This window comes from Cryptomeria japonica, chromosome 4 (assembly GCF_030272615.1).
Source record: "Cryptomeria japonica chromosome 4, Sugi_1.0, whole genome shotgun sequence".
Taxonomy (NCBI): domain Eukaryota; kingdom Viridiplantae; phylum Streptophyta; class Pinopsida; order Cupressales; family Cupressaceae; genus Cryptomeria; species Cryptomeria japonica.
Window position 1 is genome coordinate 108,620,821 of NC_081408.1, and position 13,272 is coordinate 108,634,092.

The following is a 13,272-nucleotide window of genomic DNA, read 5'->3' on the forward strand; positions in this document are numbered from 1 at the left end:
CTTGTAAAGTGTTATTGGTCAAGTCCTAACCGATGTAACTTGTGATATTGGTCTAACCCTATAATGGCAAATGTAACTTGTGGTTATAAAATGGGTCTCACCCTATAATGTAACTTGTGAATTTGTAATTTGGCGCCAAAGCCGACCTAGGCATAAGGGTTAAGGGCATGTATATAAAGGAAGTGACTTGAGGTCACAAGCGAGATAACATAAGCAAATATCATCTACCTTAATGTGATTTGTTCTGCTCCAAAAGATCAACGAACTACATTCTGAAGTCAACGAAATTGTCTTCTAGCTGGGCGAACATCTTCCTAAGTCTGTCGAACCCGCTCCTAGGTCTATCGAGCTTGCCCCAAGGCTGTTGAACCTGCTCCAACGTTGTTGAACTACATCTATTCTAGGGCAAGCGAACTCCCTCACATTATCTGCAATCAACAATCTGAGCAATTGTTCAAATCTGACCTGAACTGTGATTCAAATAAGTTCTTTGTATGCCCTAGAAGGGCAGTATTGTAACTTGTTGCTATATCTAATCTAATCAAATCTGTGATCTTTGGTTGCTGGGGTTTTCCTCCAAGAGGGAGGTTTTCCCAGGGTACATGCATGTTATATGTATGATTTACTTTGCATTCTGATTTGTTGTTCTATACTGCTAATCTTATCACTAAAAACTAACATGGTATCAGAGCCAAGTTCATATTAGCATAATCAGATTAACAGATTTGTGAAGTATATCAAAAGTTTTTGGAGGTGTTTGAGAGGCTTAACGACTGGTGGTTCAGTTCTCTTGTAGTTGGTCGTACCCTCATTTTGGCCATACCTTTATGCCGATTATGTCATTACTTCCTACAAGTTTGGAAACAGATCAAAAAGGAGGAAGATTGAAGGGGCCCTACTATTCTGGCAAGCCATAATAGTCAGTAGGTAAGCACAGGTGAACATCTGATGTTTCATTGAATTTAATTAAGTTTGTTATTGGCTGACCTAGTTGTTTGGCTAGATTGAGTTAACAGATCTACTCTTTCATAAAATAACTCTTACCAAGTTGATATGTCCTTATTCAATAACTTTTTGAGTGTTTTGGTAAGCTATAATTTGGTACAGTATTTCCCAACATTGGCATGATACTTGGTTTGTGCAAGTTGGCAATGCTGCAAATTAGTATCAAGGTTACTTTTATTATTCCAGTCTGTTGTGTTGACAGCTTTGAGTGGTCCTTGCGTGCAACTCCTACATGTCATCACAGAGTTGAAGATAGATGATAAGTGATGGCGAGGCCCGTAGGCCACGCAGTCATCATCAGATGCTTCATTATGACCTAAGTGGACGGTAATTTCATTGCTAAGCGAAATTAGGAAAGAATGTTGAGGACTAACTTATAAGAGAGAAGCATTTTTTGAATTTTTCATGTTGTTATCAATCCATTGGATAGTGAATCATGTATGATAGTCTTGAACTATCAGTAACCTCTCGTAAATGCTTTCAAGATAGACTAAGGAGCATAAAGATGATGATTGTATTCAAGAGAGGAAGGTTTTGAGACATCCTGTGAGGAAGCATCACAGGCTGAAGACTAAGAGACATAGCTTAGTTAATGATACTACGATCAAGTTCAGCTTCAGAGGGAGCTTGTTGTATTCAGCTTCAGAGGGAGCTTGTTTGTTGTTTCAGTTTCAAAGGAAAACATATCCTTGGTTAAGGCAATCTTTCGGAGAAGATTGAGATGAAAGCCCTCGATTAAGGCAATCTTCCAAGAGAAGGTTGAGGTGAAAGCCCTCGTTCCACCCTCTGCAAGTAGGCATGGTGGTATTGCATTCTTCTCTGGGAGAAGTCTGAGGTTAGAGCCCTCATTCCACCCTCTGCGGAGTGCAAGGTGGGATCACCCTCTGCGAAGTATAAGGTGGGACCACCTCTGCGGAGTGCAAGGTGGTAGTTTCTTTGAGGTGTAAGACCTCTTCCTCCCTCTGCGAGCAATGCAAGGTAGATCCATCCTCTACGGTTGTGCATGATGGGTATCATGGAAAGAGTCCATGATGTACTTAGGATTCATCCTTTGCAGGTATGCATGATGAATATCATGAAAGGAGTCCATGATGTATATTGAATTCATCCTCTATGAGAATGCATGGTGGATATCATGGAAAGAGTCCATGAAGCATGGTCACGATGTAACTTGATTAATCAAGGGATCCTCCCTAGCTAAGAGGGAGTGTTGAAAATGTAGCTAGGTCATATCCCTTTATTGGGTCGACCTAGCTTGGTAAATTTTAATGTGGCCTTCGGCCTTAAACTTTATTGTGTATGGGCCTATTTGGGATATTGTGTAACTTGTAAATTCAATAGGTCAAGACCTCTTAATATGTAACTTGTAAAGTGTTATTGGTCAGGTCCTAACCGATGTAACTTGTGATATTGGTCTAACCCTATAATGGCGAATGTAACTTGTGGTTATAACTGGGTCTCACCCTATAATGTGACTTGTAAATTTGTAATTTGGCACCAAAGTCGACCTAGGCATAAGGGTTAAGGGCATGTATATAAAGGAAGTGACTTGAGGTCACAAGTGAGATAACATAAGTGAATATCATCTACCTTAATGTGATATGTTCTGCTCCAAAAGATCAACGAATTGCATTCTGAAGTCAGCGAAATTGTCTTCTAGTTGGGCAACCATCTTCCTAGGTCTACCGAAACTGCTCCTAGGTCTGTCGAGCTTGCCCCAAGGTTGCCAAACCTGCTCCAACGTTGCTGAACTTACTTCAGGTTGTGCTACATTTGTTCTAGGGCAAGCGAACTCCCTCACATGATCTGCAATCAACAATCTAGGCAATTGTTCAAATCTGACCTGAACTATGATTCAAATAAGTTCTTTGTATGCCCTAGAAGGGCAATATTGTAATCTACTGCTATATCTAATCTAATCAAATCTGAGATCTTTGGTTGTTGGGTTTTTCCTCCAAGAGGGAGGTTTTCCCAGTGTACATGTGTGTTGTGTATGATTTACTTTGCATTCTGATTTTTTGTTCTATACAGCTAATCTAGTCACTAAAAACTAATAGTTGATTGTCAATCATTACATTCCAAAATTTGACAAAAAAATACTTAAAATAAAATTAAAAAATATACAAAAATATATCCAAAAGACAAAATTCCACACCCTAAGTTTTTAAATAAGAAAAAAGAAAAGGGAAAAAGGAAAAAGGAAAAACCTAAGTTGATGATGCAGCTCAGTAATCCTCTGTTGTCAATGGCCTGTGCAAAGTGCTAATATCAACAAGAGAAATGGACCTAACCCATGAATCCAATGTGAGTGCCATGAATGGCTGAAACATAAACATGAGTCAATCTATAAGAAATTAAAACAAATCAAAACATTTAATCTCAAGAAAAATAAAACATGATGTGAAAACTTAAAGAATAAGAGAAAAATATCGTTTGGAGTGGTCAAATCTAAAACTTATTATCTACAAATTTATACTATTTTTATCAAAACATTCAATTACATCCCATATCTAACATGTAATGCCCACTATTATCATCATAATGGCATAGAGAATACACCACATCATAATGGCGTAGCAAGTATGCCACGTCAAAAGCAACAAAGATAATAATACTAAGGATGAATAAACCATAGACTAGCTATGGTACCAGCAGTATAAACAATTTTAATTTCTATTTTTGTTCAATTTTAAAGTTAATGTTAAACTTTATCAATGTTCTTGTTTTCAAAGTTCTATGTCATGATATTTTCTGAAAATTATTTTCAACACCTATATTATCTTACTTTTACTAAACCATTTAGACTAGCTATGATACCAGCAGTATAAGTAATTTTAATTTCTATTTTTGTTCAATTTTAAAGTTAATGTTAAACTTTACTAGTATTCTTGTTTTCAAAATTCTATATCATGATATTTTCTAAAAATTATTAAATTATATTAAAAAATTGACATCTCCAAGTAAAGAACATGTCTTTGACACTTCTGGAAAAAATAAATATCATCTTTGTTTAACTTTTTGGGTCAATCAATTAATACAGATTGTTGCAGCATTTGTGGGTTTGATTTTTTTTTGTGGTTTTGTGGTCAATTCAGATGCAGGTATGTTGGAATTGATGTTTCGGAAAGTGTGCTGAATGAGGATAGAAGAAGCTTGGCAGAGCTTGTGGCAGGACTGGAACCTAGTGCCATAGAGTTTGTAAATGCAGATTTTATCAAGGGTTTGCACCAGGTGAAAAGTTGTTATCCTGAACAGCAACACTGCCTTTATGGCTTGGAAGCAATGTTGGCAATTTGACAAGGGAAGATGATGTAAAAAATTTCAAGGATGTTCTCAAAGCTGTGGGATTCACTTGCCAACTACTTGTCTCCATGGGTAAGACTCTAATGATACCATATTCATTGATTTTATGTAAATCTGAAGATGATTTCTAATTTTACCCTTTGATATAGCTTTATCAATATTATTGTTTCTTGATTCAAAAAGTAGAAGCAATGGATTCATTACTTATTATTATTATATGCTATTATCAAATTTCTACCTTCTTCAACATACCCATATCAACTAGGTATGAAAGTTCTGTTAGTTAACATTCACTTCAATGTTTGTGCTCCAGTGATGATAGTCTTTCTTGGCTCTGCACTGACACTATATGAATCATTAAGTGGTAATATCTTATAATGGCTCTTTGGTTTTTTGCTGGTTTTTCTTAACTATTAGTGGAGTTAGTGCGATTATTGTCACATTTTCATCCATCCCCATTGTCTAAAGTGTAGGTCCTAATTATTCAATTTTATGGTACGAGTGCCATGACAGCTTTTTCATTCTCTAAATCCCCTGCTATGTTTCCATTGCCAAAATGAGTATGAATAGAAAATATATTTTCTGACGATAAAGGTTTTATGTTGGCTAGATATGTGGAGAAATCGTCAAACACTTTATTCAGCGTACCATGACAAGAAGGGAGAAACTGAGTGCTTCATCAAGCATGGTATGCAGAAGGCACTGTCTTGTATTGGATATGCACCAGATGAGGACTCTGTAAAATCTTGGTGTTATGATGTGGAGATTGACAAGCTCCTTAGAAGAGTACAAATGTATATCTCCTTCGCCCGAGGTTTGAATCTCGATAAACATCAGATCCAAATCAGGTAACAGCTTCTTCCACAAATAAATCATCGTGTATCCTCTTCTGCAATAAGATTCATCTACATCTATACATGATCATAAATTCTGATGTATATATACTATTTACATTTTGACAGACCTGGGGAGAGGGTTTTGGTAGATTTCTCCACGAAATATAGTGTGGAGGATATGAAAAAAAATTGCAACCAAAGCCTGCTGCCAGGTTCCTAGATGTTGGGGAGACAGCTCAGATTACACCTGTCAAATATTCCTGCCTGTCAGTCATGCTTTGGTGCAGTACTGGAGGGACACTGATAATTTGTTTCCAAGCATCTTGAATTGGAACTCCAAGCCAATTGATCTGCGACATCCATATATCTTCTACTAGTAATCAACCAAAACCACTTAAAAACCATTTTGCTAGATCAGAATTTCTTTATAGTTTTCTTGAATGTTTTTATTTTGTGCTTTCAGATCAGTTAACTTGTGCACAACTCAAGTACCTGCTTTGGGTTTAGCTATCAGCATCGTGGGTGGGCAGTAGCTTTAGCCATAGAGTATCTAATCATCCTATTTTATCTAGAAATTTCGGAGTGGATATAATCGATCAGATCAAACTAGCTTATAAGATTAGCTCATCCAATAACCTCTGTTCCGAGTGTTCTCCAAGGATATCGGAGAACCCTAATTTTTGAAGGGTTTCTTGTACATGAATGATAATTTCTTAAAAAGTCAAAAAAGTAACATGAAACTCTTCGGACTGCGGAGTTTGCATTATATTTTCCTCTGATATCATTGCGTGCAGTGGTCATGTTTGTGCCTTCACAAAGATAAAAATGATAGAAAACCAGGAAGAAACAGAATTGGATACAATATTTTCAAGAGGAATTGATCCCAACGTCCTGGATCCATCGCAGTGCCACAGCCATCCAGTTATACCCTCAACATGGCCCTCAAAGGAAGTTGTGATTGACTATGTCAGAAAAACAAGAATATGGATACAGAATGAGGCTGCAAAGGAAACATTGGATACCAGGATTTTCTCCTTGGTAATTGACCATGAAAGAATACATCAAGAAACCCTGACCTACATGGTAGTGATAGACTATGTCAGAAAAACAAGAATATGGATACAGAATGAGGCTGCAAAGGAAGTATTGGATACCAGGATTTTCTCCCTGGTAATTGAGCATGAAAGAATGCATCAAGAAACCCTGACCTACATGGTAGTCCAAGACAGGAAAAAATCATTTGAGAACAAAACAAAACCTTTGATGCACAAAAAATATCATTTACTAAATTCCTTACCAACTGACTTCATGTACTGCACAAATGTATGCAGAAAAATAGATTACAATTTTCCCTAATTGACGTTTCATGCCTCTTCTGCATAGCCATTGCACACTAAGGTGCAATTGCTAGTAATTATTTGTGTAAGAAACAACCCCTCATTGGTTGGGTAAAGGTAGATGGCTATTTTATATTATTATTAGTATCTTTCTTAGTATTATCAACTGTCTATATATCAATCTATGATTCCTATTCGTTCAGATGTTCAGACAGGGAAAACAATTCATTAGTTATTATAGTAAAGATAATCTATAGAAAGATCTATGATTCTTGTTCATCCTAGCAGGGTAAACAATCTATTAGCTTTTATAGTAAAGACAATCTATAAGAAGATATGTGATTCCTATTCATTCTCGACGGGCAAACAATCCAATTAATTTTCATATAGCAAAATATTTTCTAAATGTTTCTTGTCAAAGCTACAGGCCTTAATCCCAAGTCCCATTTGCATACCACTTCGAACTCCCCAAGATCTGTCAATTCCTCAATACATTTTTTTGGCCCTTCACCTCGATACCTCGTTTGAGGTATGCTTAACATCTCTTCCTCAACTGCCCTTCCTTTGTCAAACTTCCCTCATTCAATAGTTGTTTCTTGGTGTGTCGTAATCCTTAAACCCTATTAATCTAAAGGCTTTCATAGTTTAAGAGGGAAGAGTTAATTCTCAACTCTGATCTTCGATGCCCTAATTTCATAGATTGACTACATACCAGCTCACCATAATGGCCCAGAATGCCATGTGCATGCCAAATAAGCTACTAACACCTAGGAAGGTATGATCAACTATCAAATATGTCTTTTCACTACTTCGGGATTATCATCCATGGTTTTAATGCAATTTTGAAGTAGTTTTCAATAGTGGAAAGTAGAAAGTGATTAGGGTTTCATTTACTGGCTACTATGTCTATCCAAAGAATGATCAGAGACTACTCTTGTACCCTAGCCTCATATATTCAATGGAGATGAATGCCAGGATAGCTAAAATTAATGCAAAGGATTGAATCCTAGAGAGGTCAATTTTTCATGCCATTTTGAGTGATCTATTAGTAATTTCGTAGGGTTTTGATCAATGCACAATTTAATTGGGCAGGGTACACAATCCTTTACTCTACCTCTATAAATAATAAAGAGGTACAAAGAATGGTACACAATCCTTTACTCTACCTCTTCACCTGCTATCACATACATAGTAAAAATATAAATAAATAATAAAGAGGTACAAAGAATTACCTGGAAGAAAAATTTTGCCCTTATTCAGTTGCTATTTTTCCTGATCTTCTGCTTTGCCTCTTCATCTTCTACTGTAAACAAAAAAAACATAAATAATAGATGAAAATAATGGACAGACAGATCAGTGTGCACACTGTAAACAAACTCTTACAAGAAAAATTAAAAAAATCTAAGAAAAAAATCAAGAAATAACCAAACAAACAGAATAGAAAAACATAGCAATGACAGAAGAGAAAAACAAAAGGAAGAATGTTATCTGTACTGATGTGCCAAGGGTATAACGTTCACTTCACATACTTTTCCCCGCTCCATGACATTTTGAATTTTCTTTACCGTTGTAGGTTAGTTTTGAACATTCTCTCAATACCGTTGTAGGTTGGTTAGTTTCAAACATTCTCAAATCGTTGGTTAGTTTCAGACATTCTCGACGGCTAAGTATTTGAATACATATTTAAATAACAAATTAATAGCTTGATATTAAAAAAATTTAATATTTTTTATTAATTTATGTGTAATTTAATTTTTTATATTAAGATTTTTATATAATATTAATTAGTATTTTAGATGTGTAATGGATTTGTTATATTAATTTATATTTTATATATATGTTTATACAATTGATTAAAAAATAATTCATTTGTAAGAGTAGTAGTGGATAAAATACTAAATCTTAGAAACAATGTACAATGGTGGTATGATTCTCGATGGTTTGACAGACAACTATTAGCGATTACATGTTACAACTAGCAGTTGCACGCCATGTGCGCACAACAGGAAGCCGATACGCAGAGTGTGCACAATGAAATAGATCTTTTTTGTATTCAGGGTTACAATTATATCTTGAATTCGCTACAAATAAAGAATTTCAGCACTAAGCATTGGCACATAGGAGATAAAAAAATGCAAATGACAATGTCCTGCAATGGAATACATACCTAAGAACCATACTTGCACCATACAGTCCACAAGTCATTGTAACAAATACAACCATTTAGGATGTGGTCCCTTGGAGGTAGCTATCCCCAGTGATCATTTGCTGACATGTTTATCCTTCTAAGAGAAGACATGGAATATTTCCCAAAAAGATAGAGCCATGATTTGTTTTGCCCAGCCTTCAACCTTTGAGCAGTTGCAGAGAATAGAAAACTAAAAATTTCCTTTGCTTGACTATGTTTGTGGCCAAAGGTAATCTGTCTGGTTAGTTGTATTTATTTCAATTTCTTTTCACTGCACTTCTTTGTAAAAGCATTTATTTTTCAGCCGCAACTTATATAAAAAATCAACAAAGTGCATATCAAATTTAGATTTAAATTTTCTCTGTGCAGAATCCACTGACCATAGTTTGAAAATTACTAGCATTTGAATCCATTATTCTTAAACAAAGAAGATGAATATGGAAAAGTTTGAATGAATGAAAATCATAAACAAGAATTTATGGATTTCGTGAAGATTCCACCTTCTTGGCTTAGGACAACAGTAAAGTAAATAACTAACTAACCTTATTTATAGTTTATATGACTAACTAATAGGGCTAAATCAAACTCAATCCTGTCTAGCAGTTGACACATTCAAAGCTGCAAATCAATCAGGAGGGACACGACTACAGGGTCACCCAAAGGGTGCAGCCCTTGACTGCACTGCCCCCACACCACTTCTAATTTGCCTCTTATTCAATACTACACAATAAAAACAAGAGCTGGGTGGAAGGACTCAAACCTGCTGTTGCAATAGGGTAGAAGGGAACTTCTGATCGCTCCAGTATGACTTTCAGCATGTTCTAATACAAAAGTTGCTTCCTATAAAAGACATACTTGTAAATAAAGTAGCAAACCTCCAACCATTTTAAAATAAAATAAAAAAAGAAAAAAGAAAGAAACAGTAACCCATTAAACTCTAAACTGCTCTTCGCATCCTTGCTGAAATTTTACACTTAATTATGTAAGATAAATGGAAAACAGCTTATGTTAGCCTAATGCTGAAGTCTTCCATACTCTAATCTAGAGGTCACAAGGTCAAATCCACAACATGAGTTAGGGTTAACCACCTCATTTGAATAATATAGATGGTAAACAGAAAAACAATTCCATTGTGGATGCTTACATAAAGGCAGTCTCATATATCCAAAGAATGTCTCTGTTGATCACAACCCAAAAACTGCCTTTACCGTTATCTATAAAATAACCTCTCACTAATTATTCAACCCTTGCAAATCTTATAAAAATATCATAATTTAACACACTTAAAAAAATGTATTCTACTTCTCTAACTATCCAACAACACCCTGTCTTTTCAAAATTAATCAAAATAAAACTATATTTAAATTTCACTTTGCTCATATAATAGCCTCTCACTAATTACCCTGTACATATCACCTTTACCTTTACCTATAAAACAAATTCTCCATAATCCAAATAAAACTATCTTTGCCTCTAAATATAACCTTTCGGTAAGTATCAAGCAAACCCCTACCTTTACAAAATCCGTCAAAACTACATTTAGATATTCCTTCACGTTATAATATAGCCTCTCATAATCATCCTGTAAATCTCTCCATAACAAAATCACTCAAATTAAACTGCCTTAATCTATATAAATAACCTCTCACTCATTATCGAGCAAACCCCTGTTTTTGCAAAACTCATTTAGAATTAAACACTAATTATCCAGCCAAACCCTGCTTTGCAAAATCACTCAATATAAAATGCACATTATCCAACAAAAACCCCTTTCTTTGCAAATCACAGAATAAAATGCTAACTATTTAGCAAACCTCTACCTTTCCTAAATGATTCATAATAAATTAAATATTGTCCAGCAAACAACTGCCCTTGAAAATTCAATCAGATTAATTTGCTAATATGGTTATTTCACTAAATGCTACAATGTGTGTTACATACTTCTCTACCAAAAGGGCTCAAATATTTGGTGACGGGAAAAGTTTGACAAGAGATTGACTCTGATTAGATGACAATAAAATATTCTGATGGAAATTTGGTTATTAAAAGGAAAATATTCTGATGGAAATTTGATTATTAAAAGGAACTTAACATTGTGAATGCTGACTTAGGGAAATTATAAGTGGGCAACCACGACCATTCACATATGGAGGAATAGTCTTGTACCCACTATACAATAAATAGCAAGCAGACTGTGTTTTCAATTGATACAGGGATCAATGTTATGGGAGGAGAAACTAAATTGAAATAAAATCAGAGAACCAACGCCTTCAATTAACAGATAACACAGTTAAAAAAGAACTGGCCACATACAGATTCCCAATAAAAAAAACACACCAAAACTATGACAAGTGAATTGCCTTAAGATTCTACAGAAAATTGTGTAATGCTAACAACCATGTCGGTGAGGAAAAATGGGTAGAATTTGAAAAATATTATAGAATCCTACCAAAGCATAAATTTTATAAAAATGAGATGAACCAAAACCAATCTCCCTACAGCTTCTGCTTCAATAAATTCACAGGACTAAAAAATTGGGGTTTAAGATCTTTCAGGCTCAATAATCCACCACCCATTATAACAAATCCCAGTTTTTTTCTCATCCACTTATCAATTGAGTCCTCAAACACAACAAATAGTTTGCAAAAACATTTACACTACTCAGAACTACCTCCTACCTTCTGCTCTCACATTTCAATGCAAACGTAACCTAGCCAATGAAAGGTGAACGAAAACAATCCTTGTACCATTACTAATCTAGACCACGAAACTAAAACCCATATATGAAAAAACTCATTTATGATCATCAAGATATCTATTAAGCCCTCAGATTTAGCACCTATTTTACAAATCCCTATACCCACTTCAAAAATACCTCCTGCTCTTGCAATTCAATGAAATTTTGGACTATCCAAACGGACGGGCTCAAAAACAAATCTGCGTTTCAGTACCAGTCTTACCAGTAAATTTGGCCAATGAAATGACATTGAATCCTACCTGTTTCACGTCAGAGTATCTAACAAGATCTCTAATGCAATAACCACTTTATCAAACGCTGTACTTACTTCAAACATACCCCCTGCTCTCACATTTCAAAAAAAAAAATATCGTTACCCAGATGAAAGAGGTTAAAAAAACAACGGTCTTGTTTCAGTCCCATACAAGTCAGAAAATTTCCCATGAGAGTGACGAAACGACAACCTAGAATTGAAATGATGGGAATTTATACATTACTCTAGAATAATTAACAACACAAAATTCAATGCTCACAAAAATGGCGAACAATGGATCTATTGTCAAGTGGGTAATGAAAAATTAAATAGAAGAACTGTTTTAGGATGAAATAACGAGCAAGGAAAAAAATAATCCAGCCGTGTACAGATTCTGAAAGATTAAAGTCACTGAAACAATGGCAAGTGACTTACCTCGAAATTCCCTCAACGATGCCGATGAGGAAAAATGGAGAGAGTTTGGACAAGAAATTTACAAAACCCTACCACGCCATAATTATTTTAAACTAGAACGAACAAAAACAATTCTCCCTACCATTACTCAATTACTGCTTCATTCTATTTAATCCAATTTGATTCAGAGATCTGACGGTAAAATTTGTTTTCAAGCGTGAGGCGAGGAAAGTTCCGTCTGCTTAGAAAAAAATACACAACAATATACATATCGCCAAAAATGATGCTGGGCCATACAAACACCTATAGATTAGAGACCTTCTCTTGCACTGTGTCAGCCTCCATCGAACTCTTGTTTGTCTCCTCTGTAAACGAGCAACCATTAAAATGCACTCGAATTAACTAATCCCAACAACAGATTCAAAGAACGCTTTGAATACCATCCAGTATCTGAAATAGAAAACCCTGCACAACCCCACCAACGCACGATACTCTTTACAAATGTTGTTTGCGTCCAGACCCATGAATGTTTATCGCAGACACAAAAATTGCCCTCTGACTAACCATCAATGCGGGAGGCAAAAGAATTAAGTTCGCTACTATCTCAGCCAAAATTCAAAAAATAAATAAAAAAGGCACCCAAAACCAAATATTTCCGGCCTACAAATACCGCTAAATATTTCCGGCATGGCTAATTCCAATTTCCCGGGCATAAATGCCCACACTGAAGTCTATTGACTTAATTACACAAACTCAAAGATTTTTTTCATTTAACTTAATCAAAAAAACTACAAATGTTATCAACAATGTTTCAATCAAAAATAAATACCCATCACCAAACATTGTTCATAAGTATGTAATATAAGGAAACTAAGGAAAAGATTTCTAGAAATTCAAATAGAACACAATAATTTTTTAACAATGAATTTTTTTTTGGATTGAAAAATGTTTATGTTCATATCTTTTCTTACCTGGTAATTTTGATGAGAAGTGAATAGCAATGAATTTTTTTTGGATTGAAAAATGTTTATGTTCATATCTTTTCTTACCTGGTAATTTTGATGAGAAGTGAATAGCAATGACAATAGTGACTTTCAAATATTTTAAAATTCATGTGCATGCTCTTACTTAAGTTATAGCTAACAATCTAATTCCTCAAGGCACCCACTTCCTCTACCCTCTCCACACCTCTTCCTTGC

At 35.1% G+C, this 13,272-nt stretch overlaps 1 long non-coding RNA gene across 2 annotated transcripts in view; it reads right to left on the bottom strand.

Moving 5' to 3' along the window:
• LOC131046110 (uncharacterized) overlaps positions 1-12,702 on the bottom strand; it is a 134,892-nt gene extending 122,190 nt beyond the window's left edge. Inside the window, exons 1-4 of one of the 2 annotated variants that reach the window (XR_009372224.1) lie at positions 12,377-12,702; positions 9,430-9,509; positions 7,714-7,784; positions 3,213-3,326 (exon numbers count right to left, since the gene is read on the bottom strand). This is a non-coding gene — a long non-coding RNA (uncharacterized LOC131046110). The remainder of the gene's footprint in view (positions 1-3,212; positions 3,327-7,713; positions 7,785-9,429; positions 9,510-12,376) is intronic. The other variant, XR_009372225.1, reaches the window with a different exon arrangement.
• Between the last annotated feature and the right edge of the window lie 570 nt (positions 12,703-13,272).